We start from the raw sequence: 26,912 nt of genomic DNA, 5'->3' as shown, positions 1-26,912 counted from the left end.
TCTGGAGTAAAAGAAGATAATCTATGAATTGTGCGTTAAAAGAATATTAAATATAACTGAAGTAGATTGTTCTTTTATTATTTCAACTTAGGAAACTGAATTCAGAAAATACCTATATTTAGGACACCCTCTGGCCTGGCTTTTTACCTTTCTCTTAACCACCAGTGTCCTGGAACCCTGCTCTTAGGCATCTGTTTCCCAAAGCATATTGTATATAACATTGGTGGGCAAGAACAATAGTTTTATTATATATCTAATCACAAACTGGAATCAAGATTGCTGGGAAAAAACAACCTCAGATATGCACATGAAACAACTCAAATGGGAGAAAGTGAAGAGGAACTAAAGAGCCTCTTGATGAGGGTGCAAGAGGAGAGTGAAAAAGCTGGCTTAAAACTCAACGTTCAAAAAACTAAGATGGCATCCGGTCCCATCACTTCGTGGCAAATAGAAGGGGAAAAGGTAGAGGCAGTTACAGATTTCCTTTGCTTGTGCTCTAAAATCATGTGGGATGGCGACTGCAGCCATGAAATTAGAAGATGACTGCTTCTTGGCAGGAAAACTATGACAAACCTAAACTGTGTTAAAAAACAAAGGTCCGTATAGTCAAGGCTATGGTCTTTCCAGTAGTCACGTACTGTTGTGAGAGCTGGGCCATAAAGAAGGCAGGATGGCGAAGAACTGGTGCTTTCGAACTGTGGTATTGAAGACCCTTGAGAGTCCCTGGGACAGCAAGGAAATCAAACCAGTCAACCTTACAGGAAATCAACCCTGAATGCTCATTGGAGGGACTGATGCTGAAGCTGAAACTTGAATGCTTTGGCCACAGCAACTCATTGGAAAAGACTCTGATGCTGGGCAAGATTGAAGGCAAAAGGAAAAGAGGGATGAGATGGTTGGATGGCATCAGTGATGCAAAGGTCATGAACTTGAGCAAACTGCAGGAGATGGTGAGTGACAGGGAGGCCTGGTCTGCTGCAGTTCATGGGGTTGTGAAGAGTCGGACACTACCTGATGACTGCATAACAACAAAATATGCCTTAAGTAACAAACTTCAACACAGCTTGATGAGATTTGGTTGAATCTTTTTCTTTGAAAGGCATTTATAAAAAGCATTCTTAGTGATTTTATTATCTTTTAATGAAACAGTGTCAGACTTTATTTTTTGGGCTCCAAAATCACTGCAGATGGTGACTGCAGCCATGAAATTAAAAGACGCTTACTCCTTGGAAGAAAAGTTATGACCAACCTAGATAGCATATTGAAAAGCAAAGATGTTGCTTTGTCAACAAAGGTCCGTCTAATCAAGGCTATAGTTTTTCCAGTAGTCATGTATGGATGTGAGAGTTCGACTGAAGAAAGCTGAGTCCTGAGGAATTGATGCTTCTGAACTGTGGTGTTGGAGAAGACTCTTGAGAGTCCCTTGGACTGCAAGGAGATCCAACCAGTCCATTCTAAAGGAGATCAACCCTCGGTGTTCTTTGGAAGAAATGATGCTAAAGCTGAAACTCCAGTACTTTGGCCACCTCATGCGAAGAGTTGACTCACTGGAAAAGACTCTGATGCTGGGAGGGATTGGGGGCAGGAGGAGAAGGGGATGATAAAGGATGAGATAGCTGGATGGCATCACCGACTCGATGGACATGAGTTTGAGTGAACTCCAGGAGTTGGTGATGGACAGAGAGGCCTGGCGTGCTGCAAATCATGGGGTTGCAAAGAGTCAGACATGACTGAGTGACTGAACTGAATTGAACTGAACTGAATGCTTTAATAGCTAACTTGAAACCATTAGCTGTCTGATGGCATCTAGATGTACTGATCTTTAAATTAGTTCTTTCAAGTTCTTACTTCAGTTCAGTTGCTCAGTCATGTCTGACATTTTGCCACCCCATGGACTGAAAGACGCTAGGCTTCCCTGTCCATCACCAACTCCCGGAGCTTGCTCAGAATCATGTCCATTGAGTCGGCGATACCATCCAACCATCTCATCCTCTGTCATCCCCTTCTCCTCCTGTCTTTAGTCTTTCCCAGCATCAGGGTCTTTTCCTGTAAGTCAGTTTTTTGCATCAGGTGGCCAAAGGATTGGAGCTTCAGTTTCATCATCAATCCTTCCAATGAATATTCAGGACCAATTTCCTTTAGGATTGACTGATCTCCTTGTTGTCCAAGGGACTCTCAAAAGTCTTCTCTAATACTGCACTTTGAAAGCTTCCAAGTTCTATTATTCAGTAAAGGTAACACCCAGCATCTCTGAAGGATTTCACATTTTACAAAAGTCCTTTCAAATACATTTTATCATTAATCCTTATCATGGTCCTGACTAGTATGCATAATTATTTCCATTTCTTTAATTGCAGACACTGATTCTTGATTACCTGATTTGCATAAAGTATGACAAGTGTATGCAGCACAGACCTTGGATTCAGACTAAACTGAACCAAGTCCACCTACAGGATATTTGGTCATGACGCTGGCAGTCATGATGGTGACAGCCTCTACTCTGTGGAAAAATAAGCTCAGAGTAAGGTCGGCAGAGATCTCTTCAAGAAAATTAGACATACCAAGGGAACATTTCATGCAGATATGGGCACAATAAAGGACAGAAACGGTATGGACCTAACAGAAGCAGAAGATACTAAAAAGAGGTGGCAAGAATACACAGAAAAACTATACAAAAAAGATCTTCATGACCCAGATAATCATGATGGTGTGATCACCAACCAAGAGCTAGACGTCCTGGAATGTGAAGTCAAGTGGGCCTTAGGAAGCATCACTATGAACAAAGCTAGTGGAGGTAATCAAACTCCAGTTGAACTCTTTCAAATCCTAAAGGATGATGATGTGAAAGTGCTGCATGCAATATGCCAGCAAATTTGGAAAACTCAGCAGTGGCCACAGGACTAGAAAAGGTCAGTTTTCATTCCAGTCCCAAAGAAAGGCAATGCCAAAGAATGCTCAAATTGTTTCACAATTGCACTTATCTCACACACTAGTAAAGTAATGCTCAAAATTCTCCAAACCAGGCTTCAATAGTACGTGAACCGTGAACTTCCAGATGTTCAAACTGGATTTAGAAAAGGCAGAAGAATCAGAGATCAAATTTCCAACATCCACTGGATCATCAAAAAAGCAAGAGAGTTCCAGAAAAACATTTACTTCTGCTTTATTGACTATGCCAAAGCCTTTGACTGTGGATCACAACAAACTGGAAAAATCCTCAAGAGATGGGAATACCAGACCACCTTACCTGCCTCCTGAGAAATCTGTATGCAGCTCAAGAAGGAACAGTTAGAACTTGGCATGGAACAAAAGAATGGTTCCAAATTGGCACCAGTATGTCAAGGAAAGGAAAAGGAGTACGGGAAGGAGTACGTCAAGGCTGTATATTGGCACCCTGCTTATTTAACTTATATGCAGAGTACATCATGAGAAATGCTGGGCTGGATGAAGCAAAAACTGGAATTAAGATTAACAGGAGACATGTCAATAACCTCAGATATGCAGATGACACCACCCTCATGGCAGAAAGCGAAGAACTAAAGAGCCTCTTGATGAGAGTGAAAGGAGATTGAAAAAGTTGGCTTAAAACTCAACATTCAGAAAACTAAGATCATGGTATCTAGTCCCATCTCTCCATGGCAAATGGAAGGGGAAACTGAGAGAATTTATTTTGGGAGCTCCAAAATCACTGCATGGTAACTGCAGCCATGAAATTAAAAGATGCTTGCTCCTCAGAAGAAAGGTCATCACCAACCTAGACAGCATAATAAAAAGCAGAGACATTACTTTGCTGACAAAGATCCATCTAGTCAATGCTATGGTTTTTCCAGTAGTCATGTATGGATGTGGAAGTTGGACTGTAAAGAAAGCTGAGCACTGAAGAACTGATGCTTTTAAACTGGTGTTGGAGAAGACTCTTGAGAGTCCCTTGGACTGCAAGGAAAACCAACCAGTCCATCCTAAAGGAAATCAGTCCTGAATATTCATTGGGAGGACTGATGCTAAAGCTGAAACTCCAATACTTTGGCCACCTGATGCGAAGAACTGACTCATTTGAGAAGACCCTGATGCTGGGAAAGATTGAAGGCAGGAGGAGAAAGGGATGACAGAGGATGAGATGGTTGAATGGCATCACCGACTCAATGGGCATGAGTTTGAGTAAACTCTGGGAGTTGGCGATGGACAGGGAGGCCTGGTGTGTTGGAGTCCATGGGGTCGCAAAGAGTCGGATATGACTGAGCAACTGAACTAAACTGAACTTAAGATGGGCTTTCAGTTTTTAAAAGGTTTTTCCCTCATAAATACTACATTATGAAATATCAGCTGTTTAATATTGTTGTACTTAAAAAATCAAGAGGCTCATCAGGTATGAGAAGAGAAGGAGTCTGTGTGTTTTCCTGTATCTAAATTTTACCTGAATAAAACAAGAAGAAAATTATTAATAACCAATAATGCAATGAAGCAAAAGGATATAAATCACAATTATTGATAATAACATAAGCTCCAGAGTAGAGAACCCAGAAAAGACCCACACAGATTTAATCAACTGATCTTTGACAAGGGAACACAAGCAATTCAATGGAGAAATGATAATCTTCTCAACAAATGGTGCTGGAACAATTGGACATCTGCATGGAAAAAATATATAAATCTAGAAATAGACTTTACAGCTTTTGCATAATTAACTCAAGAAGGATCATAGACATAAATTTAAAACACAGAACTATAAAACTCCTAGAGGGTAACATATAAGACAATCTATATGACCTTGAGTTGGATGATGACTTTTTAGACATAACACCAAAAGCACAATCCAGGAAAAAAATAGGTAAAAATTCAGAACTTCTGCTCTGTGAATGACACTGTTAAAGAGAATGAAAAGATAAGCTAACAACAACTTGAAAAATATATGATGAAAGACTGATATTTAAAATAGAGAACCTTAGCGTGCAACAGTAAGAAAACAACCCAATTTTAAAATGTCCAAAGAACTTGGACACCAAAGAAAATATACCTTGACAAATTTTCATAAATATATGAAAAGATACCCAACATTATCTTCCAAGGGGATCACAAATTAAGCCAACGATGACATGCAACTACATACCTGTTAGAATGGCTAAAATTCAGAAGTATTGACAGTACTAAATGGTGGTGAGGATATGAAGAAAGAAGAACTCTTTTCCATTAATGATGAGAATGCAAAATGGTAAAGCTTTGGAAGATAGTTTGACGATTTCTTACAAAATGAAACATACTGTTACGATATAATCTTGCAGTTGTGCTCCTCAATATTTACCCCAGATGGAAAACTTATGTCCACACAGAAATCTGCATGCAAATGTTTATTTCAGCTTTGTTTGTAATTGCCAAAACTTGGAAGCAACCAAGATATACTTTAGAAGGTGAATGAAATAAGCTGTGGTGCATCCAGACAATGGAATATTATACAGCATTTAAAAGAAATGAGCTACCAAGTCATAAAAAGACATGGAGGAAACATATATGTAGTGCCAAAGGGAAAGAAGGTAATTTGAGAAGGCTACATACATCCTGGAAAAAAACAAAACAATGGAGACAAATGAAAAGATAAGTGATTGCCAGGAATTCTGGGGGAAAGATAGAGCCATGAATTGGTGGAGCACAGGGGATTTTCAGAGCAGTCAAACTATTCTGTATGACACTATAATGCAAATATATATCATGAAATTTTTGCCAAAATCCATAGAATGTACGACAGAAAGAGTGAACTCTAATGTAAACTGTGGATTTCAATTAATGTGTTAATAGTGACTGATCAATTGCAACAAATGCACCACATTAATGAAAGATGTTGATGATAGGGGAAATAGTGTTGGGATAGGGAAAGAGGGAGACATGGGGTATTTGGGAATGCTGTCCTTTCCACACAGTTTTTCTGTAAACCTAAAATTGGACTAAAAATAAAGCCTATTAATTTAAAAATGCATTTTAAAAACCACATGTAAACCCCCTCCCCCCAAAAAAAAGAACTCTGTATTTATAAAAAAATGTGAAGGAGGTAGATGAGTCGTACTAATCAAAGGAAATCAGTTTGATTCAAGGCCAGTATGGCCCCACTTTGTACCTCCAGAAGCAAGATAGACTGTTGTTATCATGACCTTAGAATTAGAAAATACACACACACACACACACACACACACACGTATAAAATGTCCAACTCCCAGGGGAATACAAAAATTATCAAAACTATCATAATTGAATGAATACGACTTAAGCCCAACTCTTAAGCTCAACTTTAATATTCATTCAAAAATTACAAGTGCAGTGGCCTTAAGGAAATATTAATGTTCTCCTGTTTAATTTTGAACTTGCTAACCAAGTTTAAATAAGTTAGAATTTGATTTCTTAAAATACATCATAAACAAGTGAGAAAATTTTCTAGACAATTTTTAAATTAGCTTTTTCCTCATGCCCATTTTCCCTGTAATTTAGCTTTTGAGAACAGAAGGCTATTTGTTAGATTATTTCAGTATTTATCACTCTTTCATTAGAATTCCCATCCCAAAATATAATGATTATAGAAAAAATTCTCTGAGGATAGTTACCAGAGCTTTCCCCACCGTAATCCTGTAGGATTTGAAAAAAATTTGAAAGATGTTCTAATCAGTGTATTTTTAGGATATTGTTGGACTCCCAGTGGACCCAAGATCAACTCTATAGCTGTTTTGGTAGTTAGTTATTGTAATACGGTAACCCTGTAACAGATTACATAAAAACAAAAGTTTACCAACAATATCCTTTTGAATTTGTTAGGTCTCAGTGAGACTTTTATTTCTGTTTCATTGTTAAGGTATTTCAGTTGATATACTTTTCATCCCATTTTACATATACAGTACATAATTTCAAACCATGAACATTTATAATACCAAAGTAACTGACTTATGGAAGGAGGAATTTATTATTAATTAACTCAGAAGGAATTAATTATTTTTAAAGCTACAGTACTTCATTGTAAAGATAATAACATTGAAAATGAATGATTTGACGAATAACTGCATTTGATTACAACAGTGCTAGGCACATACATATAAATAGGTAATTGAAGAATGGACGACTGAGTGAGTGAACAAATATGTACTCCTAAATAGGAGCAGCCGAGAGGAGCTATCCCACATCCAAGGTCAGGGGCAGCAGCCGAGAGGAGCTACCCCACTCTCAAGTTCAAGGGTGGTGACGGAGAGGAGCTACCCCATGTCCAAGGTAAGGAGCAGTGGCTGCACTTTGCTGGAGCAGCTGTGAAGAGATACACCACGTCCAAGGTAAGAGAAACCCAAATAAGATGGTAGCGCTGAGGGAGGGCATCAGAGGGCAGACAGACTGAAACCACAATCATAGACAACTAGCCAGTCTGATCACATGGACCATAGCTGTCTAAATCAATGAAACTAAGCCATGCTATGTGGGGCCACCCAAGACAGATGGGTCATGGTGGAGAGGTCTGAAAGAATATGGTCCCCTGGAGAAGGAATGGCAAACCACTTCAGTATTCTTGCCTTGAGAACCCCATGAACAGTATGAAAAGGCAAAATGATAGGACACTGAAAGGTGAATTCCCCAGGTCAGGAGGTGCCCAATATGCTACTGGAGATCAGTAGAGAAATAACTCCAGAAAAAATGAAGGGATGGAGCCAAAGCAAAAACAACACCCAGCTGTGGATGTGAGTGGTGTCAGAAGCAAGGTCCAATGCTGTAAAGAGCAATATTGCATAGGAACCAGGAATGTTAGGTCCATGAATCAAGGCAAATTGGAAGTGGTCAAACAGGAGATGGCAAGGGTGAACATCAACACTCTAGGAATCAGCAAACTAAGATGGACTGGAATGGATGAATTTAACTCAGGTGACCATTGTATCTACTACTGTGGGTAGGAATCCCTTAGAAGAAATGGAATAGCCATCATGGTCAGCAAAAGAGTCAAATGCAGTACTTGGATGCAATCTCAAAAACGACAGAATGATCTCTGTTCATTTCCAAGGCAAACCATTCAATATTACGGTAATCCAAGCCTATGCCCCAACCAGTAATGCTGAAGAAGCTGAAGTTGAACGGTTCTATGAAGACCTACAAGACCTTTTAGAACTAACACCCCAAAAAGATGTCCTTTATCATTATAGGGGACTGGGATGCAAAAGTAGGAAGTCAAGAACACCTGGAGTAACAGGCAGATTTGGCCTTGGAGTACAGAATGAGCAGGGCAAAGGCTAATAGAGTTTTGTCAAGAGGATGCACTGGTCATAGCAAACACCTTCTTCCAAAAACACAGGAGACTCTACACATGGACATCACCAGATGGTCAACACTGAAATCAGACTGATTATATTCTTTGCAGCCAAAGATGGAGAAGCTCTATACAGTCAGACAAGACCAGGAGCCGACTGTGGCTGGGATCATAATCGCCAAATTCAGACTTAAATTGAAGAAAGTAGGGAAAACCACTAGACCATTCAGGTATGACCTAAATCAAATCCCTTATGATTACACATATTATATCATACCTATCAAATCCTTATATGATTATGTGGAAGTGACAAATAGATTTAAGGGACTAGATCTGATAGATAGAGTGCCTGATGAACTATGGACAGAAGTTCATGACATTGTACAGGAAACAGGGTTCAAGAACATCCCCAAGAAAAAGAAATGCAAAAAAGCAAAGTGGCTGTCTGAGGAGGCCTTACAAATAGCTGTGAAAAGAAGAGAAGCAAAAAGCAAAGGAGAAAAGGAAAGATATAAGCATCTGAATGCAGAGTTCCAAAGAATAGCAAGAAGAGATAAGAAAGCCTTCCTCAGCGATCAATGTAAAGAAATAGAGGAAAACAACAGAATGGGAAAGACTAGAGATCTCTTCAAGAAAATTTAGAGATACCAAGGGAACATTTCATGCAAAGATGGGCTTGATAAAGGACAGAAATGGTACGGGCCTAACAGAAGCAGAAGATATTAAGAAGAGGTGGCGAGAATACACAGAAAAACTATACAAAAAAGATCCTCACGACCAAGATAATCCCAAAGGTGTGATCACTCACCTAGAGCCAAACATCCTGGAATGTGAAGTCAAATGGGCCTTAAAAAGCATCACTACAAACAAAGCTAGTGGAGATAATAGGATTCCAGTTGAGCTATTTCAAATCCGAAAAGATGATGCTGTGAAAGTGCTGCACTCAATATGCCAGCAAATTTGGAAAACTCAGCAGTGGCCACAGGACTGGAAAAGGTCAGTTTTCATTCCAATCCCAAAGAAAGGCAATGCCAAAGAATGCTCAAACTACCGCACCATTGCACTCACCTCACACACTAGTAAAGTAATGCTCAAAATTCTCCAAGCCAGGCTTCAGCAATATGTGAACGACGGACTTCCAGATGTTCAAGCTGGTTTTAGAAAAAGCAGAGGAACCAGAGATCAAATTGCCAACATCTACTGGATCATGGAAAAAGCAAGAGAGTTCCAGAAAAACATCTACTTCTGCTTTATTGACTATGCCAATTCCGTTGACTGTGTGGATCAGAAAAAACTGTGGAAAATTCTGAAAGAGATGGAAATACCAGACCACCTGACCTGTGTCTTGAGAAACCTGTATACAGGTCAGGAAGCAACAGTTAGACCTGGACATGGAAGAACAGACTGGTTCCAAATAGGAAAAGGAGTATGTCAAGGCTGTATATTGTCACCCTGCTTATTTATCTTCTATGCAGAGTACAACATGAGAAATGCTGGGCTGGAAGAAGCACAAGCTGGAATCAAGATCGCCAGGAGAAATATCAATAACCTCAGATATGCAGATGACACCACCCTTATGGCAGAAAGTGAAGACTAAAGAGCCTCTTGAATAAAGTGAAAGAGGAGAGTGAAAAAGTTGGCTTAAAGCTCAACATACAGAAAATGAAGATCATGGCATCTGGTCCCATCACTTCACGGGAAATAGATGTGAAACAGTGGCTGACTTTATATTTTTGGGCTCCAAGATCACTGCAGATAGCAATTGCATCCATGAAATTAAAAGACTTACTCCTCGGAAGGGAAGTTATGACCAACCTAGGAAGCATGTTAAAAAGCAGAGATACTACTTGCCAAAAAAGGTCCATCTAGTCAAGGCTATGGTTTTTCCAGTAGTCATGTATGGATATGAGAGTTGGACTATAAGGAAAGCTGAGTGCCAAAGAATTGATGCTTTTGAACTGTGGTGTTGAAGAAGACTCTTGATAGTCCCTTGGACTGCAAAGAGATCCAACCAGTCCATCCTAAAGGAAATCAGTCCTGGGTGTTCATTGTTAAAGCTGAAACTCCAATATTTTGGCCACCTGATGTGAAGAGCTGACTCATTTGAGAAGACCCTGATGCTGGGAAAGATTGAAGGCAGGAGGAGAAGGGGATGACAGGTAATGAGATGATTGGATGGCATCACCAACTCAATGGACATGAGTTTGGGTAAACTCTGGGAATTGGTGATGGACAGGGAGGCCTGGCGTGCTCTGGATCATGGGGTCACAAAGAGTCAGAACGACTGAGCGACTGAACTGAACTGAAACTTAACAAAACAAGGGGAGATTACTGACATTTATTGAGTATCTACTAGGCAGCGGCATTCTTTGTACATTATCATGAAACACCACAGACAATTCTCATACAAGCAATTAAAGATGAGAAAACTGAGACCAAGACAGGTTAAGCAGATTGTTCAAGGTTACACAGCTATTAAATAGCAAGGTGGAAAGCAAACTTGGAAGTTTTTTGACCCATATTCTCATATTTTATTTGTCCTATATTGCCTTAGAGAGTTGACTATGGAGATGTGAACATTTATGAGTGAATGAATTATGAATTTATGAATGAATGAATGAGCATTTATGAATTCTCAAATATCGGTTTAAAAAAGCCTTTTCTTCAAGGTTTTACCTCTGCTCTTTGCCCAGTAAAAATAGTTTGAATTAAGAATATGCTAACTGTACATAATCTCAGAGAGCCCTGACTTCTCTCTGGTTCCACACAGCATATGGATGCCAATGTCCAGAGTGCCCTGAGATGGGCCCCCAACCTAACTTCTTTCTAACTAAGCTATGAGAAAGAATTTCATTTTCAAAGAGAAACTTGTTAACCTACATCTATTTCTAGTTGATGTAAAACAAGAACTGGAATCACGTTTCTCATATCTCTAACCTAGTTTCAGCCTCCACCAATTCAAACTTTTCCTGGAAAGGTCAGTATAGTGGGGATGAGCAGAGACTTTTTTCAGCATCACCTCCTCTAATCCACTCCTTTTTGCCCTGAGGGTTTTCTGTGAACTCTATTTTGAGATGACTTTCAAATTTCATTAATTTCATAGACCTACTGACACCAGAAAGATTGTTTCAGTGGCTTTGTGTTTTCTTTTGCTACTTGAAGTCAATAGAATTTACTTTAGAAAAACTGTCACTGTTCAGTTCAGTCGCTCAGTCGTGTCGACTCTTTGCGACCCCATGAATCGCAGCACGCCAGGCCTCCCTGTCCATCACCAACCCCCAGAGTTCAGACTCAACGTTCATCGAGTCAGTGATGCCATCCAGCCATCTCATCCTCGGTTGTCCCCTTCTCCTCCTGCCCCCAATCCCTCCCAGCATCAGAGTCTTTTGCAATGAGTCAACTCTTCACATGAGGTGGCCAAAGTACTGGAGTTTCAGCTTTAGCATCATTCCTTCCAAAGAAATCCCAGGGCTGATCTCCTTTAGAATGGACTGGTTGGAACTCCTTGCCGTCCAAGGGACTCTCAAGAGTCTTCTCCAACACCACAGTTCAAAAGCATCAATTCTTTGTCTATTTAGTTCTTTGGCCCATTTTTGATTGGGTCGTTTATTTTCTGGAGTTGAGCTGCATAAGTTGCTTGTATATTTTTGAGATTAGTTGTTTGTCAGTTGCTTCATTTGCTATTATTTTCTCCCATTCAGAAGGCTGTCTTTTCACCTTATATTTTCCTTTGTTGTGCAGAAGCTTTTAATTTTAATTAGATCCCATTTGTTTATTTTTGCCTGCCTATGTTCTCCTCTAGGAGTTTTATAGTTTCTGATCTTACATTTAGATCTTTAATCCATTTTGAGTTTATTTTTGTGTGGGGTGTTAGAAAGTGATCTAGTTTTCCAGCACCACTTGTTAAAGAGATTGTCTTTACTCCATTGTATATTCTTGCCTCCTTTGTCAAAGATAAGGTGTCTGTCTTGATGACTGTGGCTTTGTAGTAGAGCCTGAAGTCAGGCAAGTTGATTCCTCCAGTTCCATTCTTCTTTCTCAGGATTGCATAGACATTTCTCCAAAGAAGACATACGGATGGCTAACAAACACATGAAAAGATGCTCAACATCACTCATTATTAGAGAAATGCAAATCAAAACCACAATGAGGTACCACTTCACACCGAGTCAGAATGGCTGCGATCCAAAAATCTGCAAGCAATAGAATTACCTTATGACCCAGCAATCCCACTTCTGGGCATACACCGAGAAACTGAAAGAGACATGTACCCCAATGTTCAGCACTGTTTATAATAGCCAGGACATGAAAGCTGTGGTACATATACACAATGGAGTATTACTCAGGACTGGAATTTGGAAGATGGCTCCTGTATGCAAGACAGACACAGAGTATAACGGACTTTTGGACTTGGGAGAATGCCATTCTAACATGTATACTATCATGTGAATTGAATCGCCAGTCTATGTCCCATGTTTGGGAATGCAAAAACAAAAGCATCAATTCTTCGGGACTCAGCTTTCTTCACAGTCCAACTCTCACATCCATACATGACCACTGGAAAAACCATAGCCTTGACTAGACAGACCTTTGTTGGAACTGTTAGTCAACTTTAATGATTCATAAACCTAGTGATAGTCACAGATCTATTATAATCCAAATGGGCACATGGAAACAAACATTATTATTGGTGTGAACCTTTGAACCCCGACTAACTCATATGCATTAAGAGTTGACATTATGTGAAGGAATTATCAATGGAAAGAATGTCCTACCAAAGATACTCTAGCTGACATTCACATTTAGGACCAAAATGTGCCTTATTTCCCACATTTCTTTCAGCACTGGGTGCTTAAGTTGCTTCTTAGTCTTTGCAAAGCTTTATTTCAGACTTTTGATGGCTCTAATTGTTGAGTTTGTCCTTCCCTTACATTTTGACAGACAGGCTTTTCTCTGTTTTTATACTTCAGCATCAATCAACCCCTAACCGTGATAAATAATAACCTTGTATGCTCTTTGTTCTCTTTCCTGATGTTTAGGAAAAGGCACCATTAACCCTTGACGTCCAAGAAAATACACCAATGCATCTATTTCCCTGTTCCAGCCCCACTACAGTGAATTTCAGCAACTTACATCTTCAAAGCATATGCCACTGTACCTAAATGTAGATTAATAAAATGTGGCACATTCATAGGATGGAAGATTATTTCACCTTAAAATGAATGAAAGTCTGGTATACACTGCACAGTGGATGAACCTTGAAGACATCATACTAAATGAAATAAGCCTGACTCAAAAGGACTAATACTGTAGGATTCCAATTATATGAGGTACTTGGGTGACCAGATTCATAGAGAGAGAAGATAAAATGGTGATTGGAGGAACAGAGCGAAGGAGCTAGTGTTAAATGAGTACGGTTTCAGTTTGGGAAGATAAAAATTGTTTAGAAATGAGTGGTGGTGATGACTGCACAATAATGTGAATGTATTTAATGCTACAAACTGTACACCTAAAAATGGTTGACATGGTAAATTTTCTGTTGTATTCACCACAATAAAAAGTAAAAACTTGAAAAAAACAAAAATACAACTGGAAATGACTAAAGAAATTTAAGAATGTATATTTAAGAAAAGCACTTTTGTTATTCAGTCAGTACTCTATTTTTTAAAAGATAAGAAAAGGAAGAGATTAACCTATTAAACCTTATTTTAATAGGTCAGAAGTGAGACCACAAGCGGTTAAAATTCTGAGTTAAGAAAACAATGTCAGAGCTGCAACTTGAACTACAGAACTAGAACAGCTTCAACTACAACTATGACTCCCCAAACTAGAACCTTTCTATTCCCACAGAATCAATTCCCTTTCTTTTTGTAATAGTTGATATTTTTGATACATAGTCCTTAGAATAAAGGAGGGATGGGTAAAACTTCTAGCAAATATATTAGCAGGTTTCCTTAGTATTGCATTACTTACAGCTGGATAATATTCCCAAATATGCTGACCTCTTTTGATAGTCAGAATAAGGCATGTTGACCAACATGCCATTTAGTGGAATAGCCAGATGTTAGATGAGCACACAGACCAGTTATCTGGTCCTTTTAGTCTTAATTAATTGGTAAATCAGACACCCAAAGTTATGCAACATATTTTGGTGAGGGATGGCCACAGTGTACTTATGAACGTAATGTATGAATTCTAACATGTGCATTGACCTCTGAGGGAATTTCCCCTCTCCCATCCTACCTTGGGTGAATTTGCTCTGACATGAGTTTTTCACTTGAGAATTCTGTCAGTCACCCAGAATTTGTGCTTGTGACAACAGTGATGCTCTCTACTTCTCCCTATTTGATTAATTTTCATATGATATCAAACACGTTCCTTGTAGTTAAAATCTTGCAGCACTAGAGTCTTCATCTGACTCTTGATCATCAGTAATAGAGTTATATAAAACTTCCATGTCCAGAAGCCAGGCCATCATGTGAATTGCTTTATCATCCTGTCTCTAATCCTAACAGCCCTGCAAAATGGGCTGGATTATTTTCATTTTGAAGATTATAAAACACTCAGATTAAAATGGTTTTATCTGGTTCCTTATAAACAACTACCTACATACCCTTGAATTCTTCTCCTTCTCACTCATTATAGTCATTGGTGGTTCTTAAACATTTCTTTAGTGCTCCTAATTCCCAGTTATCATTCAGATCTTTTCTCTACACTACACCTTCCTAGACTAGTGCTTCTCAAATTTTAATATGAACCTGTAGTATTACCTACATATCTGGCTAAAATGAAGATTTTGATTCAGTAGGTCTAGGGTGGAACCTGAAATCTTGCCTGTCTAATGTTTTTTCAGATGCTGCCAATGAGACTGATGCTCGAATCATAGCTTGAGAAGCAAGATTCTAAAGCTGTGCTTCTCAGTATGGAAGCCTTTAACTACATATGGCTGTCAAGCATTTGCAGTGTGCTAGTCTGAAGTGATCACTTCCGTGTGTGTGTGCTCAGTCATGTCTGACTGTTTGCGACCCTATGTACTATAGACCCCCAGGCTCCTCTGTCCGTGGAATTTTCCAGACAAGAATATTAGAGTGGTTTACTATTTACTTCTTCAGGGGATCTTCCTGACCTAGGGACTAAACTTGCATCTTCTGCATTGCAGGCAGATTCTTTACCACTGAGCCATCAGGGAAACCCAGTCTGAACTGAGATATGCAGCAAATGTACACACTGGATTTTGAAGACTTAGTCTAAAACAATGTGTGTAAAATATCTAATTTATATTGATTGCATGTTAAAATACTTTGAACATGTTGGGTTAAATATAATGCATTATTAAAATCAACATTGCCCATTTCTCTTTTCCTTTTAAATTGACTACTAGAATATTTAAATTTGCACATGTGGCTCGTGTCTTTCCATTGAACAACGCTGCTGTAGAGAATCCTGAATCTCCTCCACTCATTCAAATATCACTTCTCTAAGACCTGGATCAAGTAACTTTCCTCTAATGTTTTCCTTAAGTTCTCACCTCAGGTGACCTCTCCTACTCTTCTAGCTCCCATAGCCCATTTGTCATTTAGCACACATTGCCTTGTATTGCCTATATCATACTGGCTAGGCAGTGAGTTCCTGAAATTCCAAGCTTATATATCATTATTTATTATATTAGATTGTATCTTATTCCTCTTTGCTTTGACAAAGGTAGAAAAGAACCTACCTTCTAAAGATTCTCAGTGCTGGCTGCTGAATAAATTAGCCCTAAAAATCTTCTGTGACTTTTTATGTCTCAAAGTGGTTAGCACTATGCAATTGAAAAAGAAAGGCCTAAATTAAGGTGTGGATCAGTCCCAGCCAACCTCAGTGCAATGATCACTGTGTTCTTGGGGCTGCCTGACCTGCTGTCCTCTCTGCTAAGAGAATTCTTGATAACTGTAATAGAAACCTAATCAAAACATAATTAGGAAGGCAAACTACTGTAAAAAGCCATCATATAATGCATTCCAACAAGAGATTGGGGGATTATCTGCACCATTGGTTTCCTCCTTTAGGATAATTAAATGTTGATTGAAAGAAAATTGCTTAAAAATAAAGAAGGTGACTGCTTCTCTTCAGTATGATTGTCGTAATTGAAATGAGGAATTTGAGAAGGCCCTTGGCTAGAAGTAAGGGGCATATTCCAAATGTTATGTCAGTTAGGATTTAAGAAGCATTTACTCATCTTCAGTTTGAGGTTCAAGGATCATTGCCTTCTAATGTACTTCCTGGTAAACATTTCATTCATTCATTCATTTATTCTTCACTCACCCACTTTCTCACTCACTTATTTACCCCTTCATTTAACCCACAGGCTGGCTTCTTCACCCAGCAATTTATGGAGCACCTACAGTAAGTCAGGTACTGGTGAACCAGGATTCATGAGGCAGTTCAATGCAAGAGACAGACACCCATAACATCTTAAATAAAAACAAGCTTTCAGATGATTCTCTTTCCCTGCTAATTTCTGAACTAGATCTGGTACCTTGTTTAATTTTCTGACCAACCATTCATAACCCAGTATCACTATGCAGTTTGGGAAAAAATAATTTTATGTCCTCAAAGCATTTTGGAGGGGGCATTAAACATATCTAGTCCCAAAGATGCTTTGAGGACCTACTATTTTTTTTTCCAGACCACAGTTTTTTAAAAAAGGTCCTTGGCACTTGTATAACAGAGCAATATTATGGAAAATAGTCCTTTAATACTTTTGTGTTCATTTCATTTTTAAGACATGCCTGATTCCTATCAATAGCATCCTCCTCCAAGAGCTTTCTGCTTGCTCTGGTCTCGGTTGCCATAGAGCTCAAGAGGTTCATCTGCCCCTGCAAGGCAAGGGCAGATGAATTAGTCAGAATCCGCATCTCAGAGAACTCTACCTGTCATTCACTGCATCCATCCACTCTAACTTCTGGGTGTAAGGTCCAGCTAATAGTACCTGAAGTGATATTGTAGACTACCAAAGAAAATTCTCACTGTTGGAACTTTATAATATTAGGAAAGAAATGCCAGTTTGAGAACTAATTTTCCATTAAAAAATGCTTATTTGCCTGTGTTATATGCATGTATCAGTGGATGAGATTGTATGACCTCTATTAGAATATAAGTTCTTGCAGGGCAGGAGTCTTGTGTTTTTCCATATGTAGTGCTCAGTAAGGTTTTACACAGTGTGCTCAGAATGGTTTTATAAATTGAAACAATGTCTATGACAACATAAGCTAGGCATGATGGAAGGGAAAGGCATTAATATTTCTGAGTCTCATTTCACTACTGTCATCAGGACAAATTTAACAATTATTTCTCAGAAAAAAATAATCTATTTGATATCCCACTATAATCATACTTTGAGAAAAATGATTCTGCTCATTTTTCAGGAGCTACACATGGCTGTGTATTTGAGGAGCTCCCTGTAGCCAGGCTTCATATGACAGTCATTAATCCAGTGATGACTTTGGAACAGGAAAAAATTAATTTCTTGCCCTGAGATAGATGGAAAAAGAAGAGAAACATAAAAATCTATTATTTGGACAGATTTAAGCTCTGACCTACTCAAGAAAGCTAATGCAATAGTGATGTTCATTCCTTAATTAAAATTCTTTCAGCGTGCATTTTATATTAATCATGTATTTTATATTCATATTATGCATTAGGCTTGGATGTCCATATTACTAACACTGATAATTAAAGATCTGCCAGAAGCCTGCTTTTTAGCAACATGGTTTGGAATCATAGGAAGCCAATATCTGGCATATAATTTGTTATCTATGCTGAAGATTTTTACCTCACTCAAATTTAATCAGAATTAGTTCACTTTATTTTAGTTAAAAAGCAATGAAGCCAAATGGTTTGAGACTAGTGGACAGATTTTAAAAATTCAGCTTTAAAAGATTCTTTTTTTAGTTATTCAAGCATATAAATCAAATCATCTTTGGTATTCAAAATATGAAAATAATTATTAAAATTTGTACCAGTTTTCAAGCTATTGTTTTATACCCTATATGTTTAATTCAATTTTTTTTTGCTATGATTTATCACCAAATCCAAAAGGTTTATTTCAGATCTGAGATCAGGAGGGAGTCATAAGATGATTAGAAAGAAAGATCATGTGGCTTAGTAGACTGATGATGGGATAGAACCCTAAGGGTTCATGCCCTTGCCAGGGATTAACTATTTACAGGAAATGGGAGACCCCAGGCATCAGAGGTGCAATTGTGATCCCTGATAATCCAACACTTTGGAACAAGAATGTCTTTTGAGGACTTAAAAGAATCATTTTATAAGGAGAGCAAAAAATAAATACTTTGTTTAAGATCATAGGGCTTGTTAATAGCTAGCTCCTAATTCCATCCCAGGCCACCTTTTTGGCACCAGGGTATGCTGAGAACTTGAGAAAATCTAATGCATTGAAAAAGTTTTGTTTGTTGAGAAAATTTTTGACAAAATTCAACAGATGCTTATTGAGTACTTTCTACAAAGTGGAACTAATACAGCCCTAACACTGAACCCTTTCAAAAAGTTCTGCCCTGTATATGGACTGGAGTGTATTGGAAAGAGAAGAACTAGATTGGGAATGGTTGAGCTCAGAACATTATCAGGAGAAAATGGAACGCCAGAGGGACTACGGAATGGTGCCAGGCAGCTGATAGAGGAATGGGAAGATTCCTGAGATGCTTGGAAGCACAAGGGGTCAACATTCCACGGCTGAGGATCTGCTTGTGTGTCTGTAAACCATGACAAGGACGTTCACCAAATTGTGGAGTGGAGGATGTTAACTTTCCTTAAACTCTCAAGACCTAATCTCAGCTTTTCCACTCCCTCTGCACCCAGGGCTTACCTGTTGGCTCAGACAGTAAAGAGCCTGCCTACAGTGTGGGAGACCCTGGTTCCATCCTTGGTTGGGAAGATCCCCTGGAGAAGGAAATGGTAACCCACTCTGGTCGTCTTGCCTGGAAAATCCCATGGATGGAGGAGCCTGGCAGGCTACAGTCTGTGGGGTCTCAAAGAGTCAGACATGACTGAGTGAGTGTGACTTCCCTTTCACTTTCACTGCACCCACAACCTCTGAACTCTCTCCTCTGGAATAATAAGACCCACATGACTTCCAAGTGAAGATTCAGCCCCATTCCAGTCTTGCTTAAGTCAGGAAAGGATTTAAGAAGCCAAGTTCAATTCCAAGGGGCCACAACATAAGTTACTACATTCTCTGAACTTGAGCTCCAAATACTAATAACAATTTTTTTTTTTTCTTATTCCAAGACTACCCTCTCTTAAACTGCCTCCCAACCCCCACTGTGTGTCTCAGTCTCTGGATTGAATTCCTGTGTCAGATACACTTGCCCAGCACGTCTCATCTCTCTAGAGATGGGATCAGTTCCTTTCTCCCTTATCCAGGACTAACAGAATCCCTGAAGGTGGTAATTGCCTGGGCTCTTCAGGTAGCAGCTGCTTCCCTAATTTCTGTGATGTCTTTCTATCCAACTTTGAAGATACCCACTATGTTCTGAGCCTTGCATGGGTTTTAGGTTCAACAAAACCTACCTACCAAGTTCTATGAGAGGTCTTGTTTGAAGTACTGATTCTGCCAAGGCTCTTTCCACCGTAATTAATTATCTCATTTCTGGTTACATAACAAGATCCAAAAAAAGGTAAAATAACCTCTAGGGTATAATTTGCTTAAACAGTAAAATTTAGTTTGTTTTCCAACAGACCTTACTAAAATGTTAGGGTTACTTTTTAAATCATTTATTTTAAAATTTTGGTAAAATATAAATAAAATCCAAAATCACTGCAGATGGTGACTGAAGCCATGAAATTAAAAGACACGTGGAAGGAAAGTTATGAACAACCTAGACAGCATATTAAAAAGCAGAGACTTTACTTTGCCAACAAAGGTCCATCTAGTCAAGGCTATGGTTTATCCAGTAGTCATGTATGGATGTGAGAGTTGGACTATAAAGAGAGCTGAGTGTCAAAGAATTGATGCTTTTGAAGTGTGGAGTTGGAGAAGACTCTTGAGAGTCCCTTGGACTGCAAGGAGATCCAACCAGTCCATCCTAAAGGAGATCAGTCCTAGATGTTCTTTGGTAGGTCTGATGTTGAAGCTGCAACTCCAATACTTTGGCCACCTGATGCAAAGAGCTGACTCATTTGAAAAGACCTTGATGCTTGGAAAGATTGAGGGCAGGAGAAGAAGGGGATGACAGAGGATGAGATGGTTGGATGGCATCACTGACTCAATGGACATGAGTTTGAGTAAACTCCGGGAGTTGGCGATGGACAGGGAAACCTGGCATGCTGCGGTTCATGGGATCACAAAGAGTCAGACACGACTGAGCGACTGAACTGAACTGAAAATAAAATTCAGGGATTCCCTGGAGGCTCGCATGGTGAAGAGTTGGTCTGCAATGTGGGAGGCAATGTGGCAGACCCGGGTTCGATCCCTGGGTTGGGAAGATCCCCTGGAGAAGGAAATGGTAACCCACTCCAGGGTTCTTGCCTGAAAAAGCCCATGGTTGGAGGAGCCTCGCAGGCTACAGATAATTAAATGAGATAATTATCTCATTTCTGGTTACATCATGAGATCCCACAAAAGGTAAAATAACCTCTGGAGTATAATTTGCTTAAACAGTAAAATTCAGTTTTCCAGCAGACCTTGCTAAAATATTAGGATTATTTTTAAATTATTTAATTTTTAAATTGTGATAAAATTTAATATTTTAACCATTTCAAGTGTCTAGTTTAGTGGTACTACATACATTAATATTGTTGTGCAACCATCACCAGCATCCACCTACAAAACTTATCTTCCCAAACTGAAATTCCATACCCATTAAACACTAACTCCCCCAGCCCCTGGCAACCACCATTCTACTCTCAGTCTCTATGAATTTGACTGCTCTATGAGTCCCATATGAGTGGAATCACATAGTGTTTTTCTATATATGACTGACTTAGTTCACTTAACATGTCTGTAATCCATGTTGTAAAAGGTAACTAAATTTCCTTCCTTAGTAAAGATGAACAATATTTCATTACATGTATATATAGTCCATATTTTGTTTATCCATTCATCTGTTGGTGGTCACTTGGGTTGCTTCTACATTTTTGCTGTTGTGTGTGATGTTGCTAGGAATATGGGTGTACAAATGTGTGTCAAAGTGCATGCTTTCAGTTTTTTTGAGTGTATACCCAGAAATGAAGTTGCTAGATTGTATGGTGATTCTATGCTTAATTTTTTGAGGAACCTTCATATTATTCTAGAATTACTTTAAAAATCTGACATTGAGTAGGAACATCTTGCCACCGTCTCCTTTTTATATTAACATATATGTATAAATATATGTGTATATATATATATATATAATAAAATCTTCAATAAACATAAATGAGATGTGCATATATAGATGAACTCTAAACAAATGACTTAATGTGTGTCCTAAAGAACAGATTCACTCAGGGGAGCTAAATACCAATTAAAGCTTATTGCAAAATAATAACACAGTGATTTGGAAAAGTTTTGTTGTGTCAGCGTGACACAGATTTTAGCAATTATGGAGTGTCCAGATTTAAATCCCAGTGATTTAATCATACCCTAAAATACTCTCCTTACAAATTTTTGCAAGACAACTCTATTAAAACCAACAAACACAGCTTCTAACTGGGTTTCTACAAATCATGTTGAAACTTAAGTGTTAGAACAGCCAATTCTTTATTCATGTGCTCTTTAGATTGTATTTCTCTCTGGGATTTGTAACCTGAGTTTGAAATCAGATGCTCTTCCAAGTACTACCAAATTGACTCAAGTGCAGGGACCATCAGCAAATCATATGTGAATTGATAGTGTGTTCTAAGCTATGATTTATTAAGTTGATGGCTACTGTCATTATTAGGGGTTGCCTGAACATGGAAACAGCATATATTTGTCATAGTAATTGAAAAGTTATATTTGTTTCAATCATCTTGTTTTAAAGGCTAACCGTTGGTCTCTTCATCATGGTTTATGTCATGAACCCACACAGTGATATAAATGGCATATATGTCATTATTAACCATTGCTGTACTCCTGTGTTTCTATATATTGATTAAGAGAATTATCGAGACTCTTCCCATTTAGTCACACTATCTTTACTCCACTATGTGGTGGGTAGAACAGTAGGCATTGCTGAAATGTAGATAAATAAGATTTGATCTTTGCCTTCAAGAAGCTCAAACTCTAATCTGAAATTGGATTAATGTTAATGGCTATTAGTTGGTAGATTTAAACTGTGACATGTCTTACTGACAGAAAAATAAATGAGTGAATACTGCTGTTTATTCTACAACTTTTCCTCAATAATGTGCCTATTAGTCATGACGTTTTTACCACTGAAACCCAGCCTCTAGGGCACTCCTCACATGGCCATTAAGGAGCCCTTGATCTTTTCTCCCTGGATTGACATTAATGTTTTTGTTGTTGTTGTTGTTGTTTTGTTTTCTGAAAACATCAGTTATTTTATTAAAGTTCTGCCCAGTTGGAAATGCACAGCTATCTCTGCTCCCACTTCTTCAGTGAGGAAGTGAGGAGTCTCAATTTCTTCCTGCTAAGCTCTTTCTTCTACTGCCAGAGATTTTCTACCTATAACCCACTCACACAGCTTCCTTTGAACTTAGTCCTCCCTAGAACTATCACATAGAAAAACATGGTTTGATGCATGTCAAATTTCCTTAGGAACTTTTGATTTTAGGATAGAAACAAAAGGATAAAGGGAAGAAGTCCAAATTTTATATCAAGCTCTATCCACAAATGTCTCTGAAGGAAAATCTCATAGCTGTGCCCTTAGGCTCCTAGTCAAACTCAAATGATTTTAGCTCATTTTTTTAAAATGTCTTTTTGTTCATTCATCTAACCCACTAAAACTGTATTATATTATAATGATTTGCTTATGTATTTATCACCCCTGGTTAAAACAAGGTCCTCAGGTATAGAAATAATGCTGCTATCATATAATGTGAGAGAAGAAATCACAACTTTTTCATATTTTTCATCAGTAATGTCTCCTCCTTTTTTTGATATAAACATAACTGATGTTTTTTCAGTCTTATGTAAAGAATGAGTAAAGACATTTTCAAAAAAACTTGGCCAGTTTTTTAATTGACCTAAAACATATAATCTAAGTTTAAAAAAAAACTTCACCAGAATTGCAAACATAGCTTCATAACAAATCTCTTAGCTCCAAAATTTCTTTCTTAAAATTCTAGATAGAGATTTTGGAGGTGCCATCAGTCAGGTGATGGGTCTCTTTCATCTTTGGGTCGTTGACTTGTAAATCCATGCCAAGAAAGCAGTAACCCTCCTTAATGTTTCCTGAGTGATTCATGATCATAAGAAATCTGGATCTCAAGAGCTTTCTTTCCCTTATAACAAGCTAAGGAAATATTCACAAACTGTCATGATGTAAGAAAGTTTCTGGCAGTCATATCTGCAAGGAGGGAGTTTCAAAACGTGGAAACTTCAGACAAACATCATCCAGTTGTTTTTCTTTCAGCTTCGCTTGAGAAACAGTCCTGTCTTTGGTCCTCTTGTGCTTGTTTTTATTTCAGACATCCTGACCTATATTAAGTGTATGTTTTGCTCTCATTAATTTATTTGAAGGGGCTTCCCAGGTGGTGCAGTGGTAAAGAATCCACCTGTCAGTGCAGAAGATGCAAGAGATGTGGGTTTGATCCCTGGGTTGGGAAGTTGCCCTGGAGTAGGAAATGGCAACCTACTCCAGTATTCTTGACTGGAAAATTCCTTACAGCCTGGCAGGCTACAGTCCATGGAGTCACAAAGAGTTGGACACAACTAAAACACACACACACACACACACTATTTGAAAAGCAGCAATTAAGGAAACATTGCATGTCAGCCTTGAAACATTTCACATGTTCAGTGAACTCCTCCTGCAATGATTACACTCATAACACTGGAACTAGACCCTTTCCTTTAAGAAGCCCAAAAGCTTCCAAAGAAAAACACCTTGAACTCTTTTCTTTAGCTTGGTAATCAGGTGCAAAGTTTGAGAATTTCAGCAACACTCTTAAGAAAGATCCCTACCCTTTTTTTTCTTTTATATACACTTCTCTATTTTCATTAGTTACTTAATAACCTTGTTCATCAGTTTCCTTATTAATAAGTAAAATCTGCATTCCTGGAAGCTCAGATGAAGATAATTGGCTGTACCCTCCTCATTAAGCCTTTGGAAGACACCGTGGACAAATGATCTTAAATTACTGTGCCTTGCCAACTGAACATTTCCTATAAGCAGGTCTTTTTATGGAGGAGTTTTTATCAAAAACATCATTCTAAAAAGACAGTGCACAGTGCCTGCTGAACTAGCAATGAGAGAGAGACAGACACAGAAAACCACTGAGAGAGAGAGAGACTCATCTTTTAAACAGAATACCAACTAATAAATGTGAAAGAAATGGATAGAACTAAGAAAATCACCATTTTGCAACTGTCAATACATGATTCTGGCAAGATCAGGATCAGCAATAGATGCTAAAAATCATTAGCTTAAAAGTTAATGTGGAACTAAATCACGTAATCTCAAAGTTTCACAATTAACACTACTTAAAAATACCACAAATGAAAAATGTACCTTTATAATGAAGAGTTTAACCACCATCTTAACTAGATGATCAAACAGACTTACCAGTAGGGAAACCACTTGATTTTTCACCTGATTTTGTTTAATGTGATATAATAAATATATAAGATCACATGTAATTTTCTTGGTAAAATGTGTAGCCTATATCATTTCATAAAGAAATAATATACAAATTTAGGATGTGGCACTTTCCAGAAAATACTATTCTGGACATAGAAAAAGTCAGTGTCGTGAGAAACAGACTAGAGATAGGACTACTAGAGATAAAAGTGATCAAAAAGACCAAACCAAAAAAAAAGGAAGATAAAAAAACAAATGTATAGTGCAGATCTTAATTGGATCCAATATGTTAAACATCTGTGAAAGAGTATTAAGATGATTGGAGAAATTTAGGAGACACAGACATAAATAACAGACTTTTAGACACAGTAGGGGAAGGAGAGGGTGGGATTACTTGAGAGAATAGCATTGAATCCTATACATTACATTACGTAAAATAAATAGCCAGTGGGAATTTTCTATATGACACAGGAAACCCAAAGCTGGTGCTCTGTGACAACCTATTGGCTTAAAAGTGGGATGGGGAGGGTGGCTCAAAAGGGAGGGGACAGATTCATGTTGATGCATGGCAGAAACAATGACAATATTGTAAAGTAATTATCCTCTAATTAAAAAGACAACTGGAGAAATTTAAATATAGGCTGTATTAGATGATAGTCAATTTACTTAATTTTCATGGGTAGTTAATAGCATTTTGGGTGTAATAATATATATTATAAGATATATAATATAAAGTATTTGTGAGTTGCTCTTTCTCAAGTAACTAAATATTGTTGTTGTTTAGTTGCAAAGTCATGTCTGACTCTTTGCAACCTCATGGACTGTAGCCCTCCAGGCTCCTTGGTCCATGGGATTTTTCATGCAAGAATATTGTAGTGGGTTGTCATTTCCTTGCTTCCATGATGGATCAGAGGTTAAAGTGCCAGCCTGCAATGCAGGAGACCCAGGTTCAATCCCTGGGTTGGGAAGATCCCCTGGAGAAGGAAATGGCAACCCACTCCAGTATTCTTGCCTGGAGAATCCCATGGACAGAGAAGCCTGGTGGGCTACAGTCCATGGGGTCACAAAGAGTCGGACACAACTGAGCGACTTCACTTAACTTACTTACTTACTTACTTCTTCAGTGGATATTCCCAACCCAGGGATTGAACTTTCGTCTCCTGCTTGGAACGTGGATTCTTTACCTCGAGCCACTGGGGAAGCCCAAATAACTAAATAGTTCAGCCTAAAAATGCATATACACATACATACAAAAAAAGCAAATGGATAAAATGTTAATTTGTGAATCTAGGTGAAGTCTATTTGCTATTCATAATCTATTTTTGCTCTAGGCTTAAATTTTTCTGAAGTGAAAACTAGGGAGAAACAAGGAAATTATAAATAAACCCTTCACCAAATCATTATAATAAGTTAATACTGTAATAAAAATTATAAATCAGCCTTTTAAAAAACTATTTTTCCCCTGGATCTTCCATATAACAGGGCTGAGAACTTAAATGAATTCCTTAACCTCTGAGTGAATTTTTCCAAATTATAAAATGGAGACATGATGCTCATTTAAAAAAAAAAAAAGAATAAAGAAACCAATGCTATCGCTCAACTTGTGTTTGAATATTTCCTCCATGTACTATGTTATTGAAAGAAGAAAATGCTCCCATTATTATCATTCTCCTCTCATTTATTTCCTTTCTCAAATAAAATGGGTCACAAAAAGAAAAAAAAAAAAAGTCACTAGCACCTTTCAGTAAAATGGAAATTCTACTCTTGTCTTTTAGTAGATGATTCTCATGTGGCAGCTCAGGAGATAGTGGAAGATTGAGGGTAAAGAAACTGGAAAATTATTGTTGCCCTGAAGATCACTTCTATTTGTTGCATCATAATAAAGAGTAAGGATTAAACTCAATTAACCATCTTTTCCCATGTTTGAA

The 26,912-nt window shown here is 38.2% G+C and overlaps 1 protein-coding gene and 1 long non-coding RNA gene across 4 annotated transcripts in view; one reads left to right on the top strand and one right to left on the bottom strand.

Moving 5' to 3' along the window:
- LOC132657298 (uncharacterized) overlaps positions 1-26,711 on the top strand; it is a 50,092-nt gene extending 23,381 nt beyond the window's left edge. Inside the window, exons 3-4 of the long non-coding RNA XR_009595230.1 lie at positions 7,131-7,242; positions 13,300-26,711. This is a non-coding gene — a long non-coding RNA (uncharacterized LOC132657298). The remainder of the gene's footprint in view (positions 1-7,130; positions 7,243-13,299) is intronic.
- STARD13 (StAR related lipid transfer domain containing 13) overlaps positions 1-26,912 on the bottom strand; it is a 573,794-nt gene that overhangs the window by 423,688 nt on the left and 123,194 nt on the right. The gene's annotated exons all lie outside the window — the stretch shown is intronic.

The sequence above is a fragment of the Ovis aries genome, chromosome 10, assembly GCF_016772045.2.
Source record: "Ovis aries strain OAR_USU_Benz2616 breed Rambouillet chromosome 10, ARS-UI_Ramb_v3.0, whole genome shotgun sequence".
NCBI lineage: Eukaryota > Metazoa > Chordata > Mammalia > Artiodactyla > Bovidae > Ovis > Ovis aries.
This window is presented reverse-complemented; position numbering and strand designations above follow the sequence as displayed.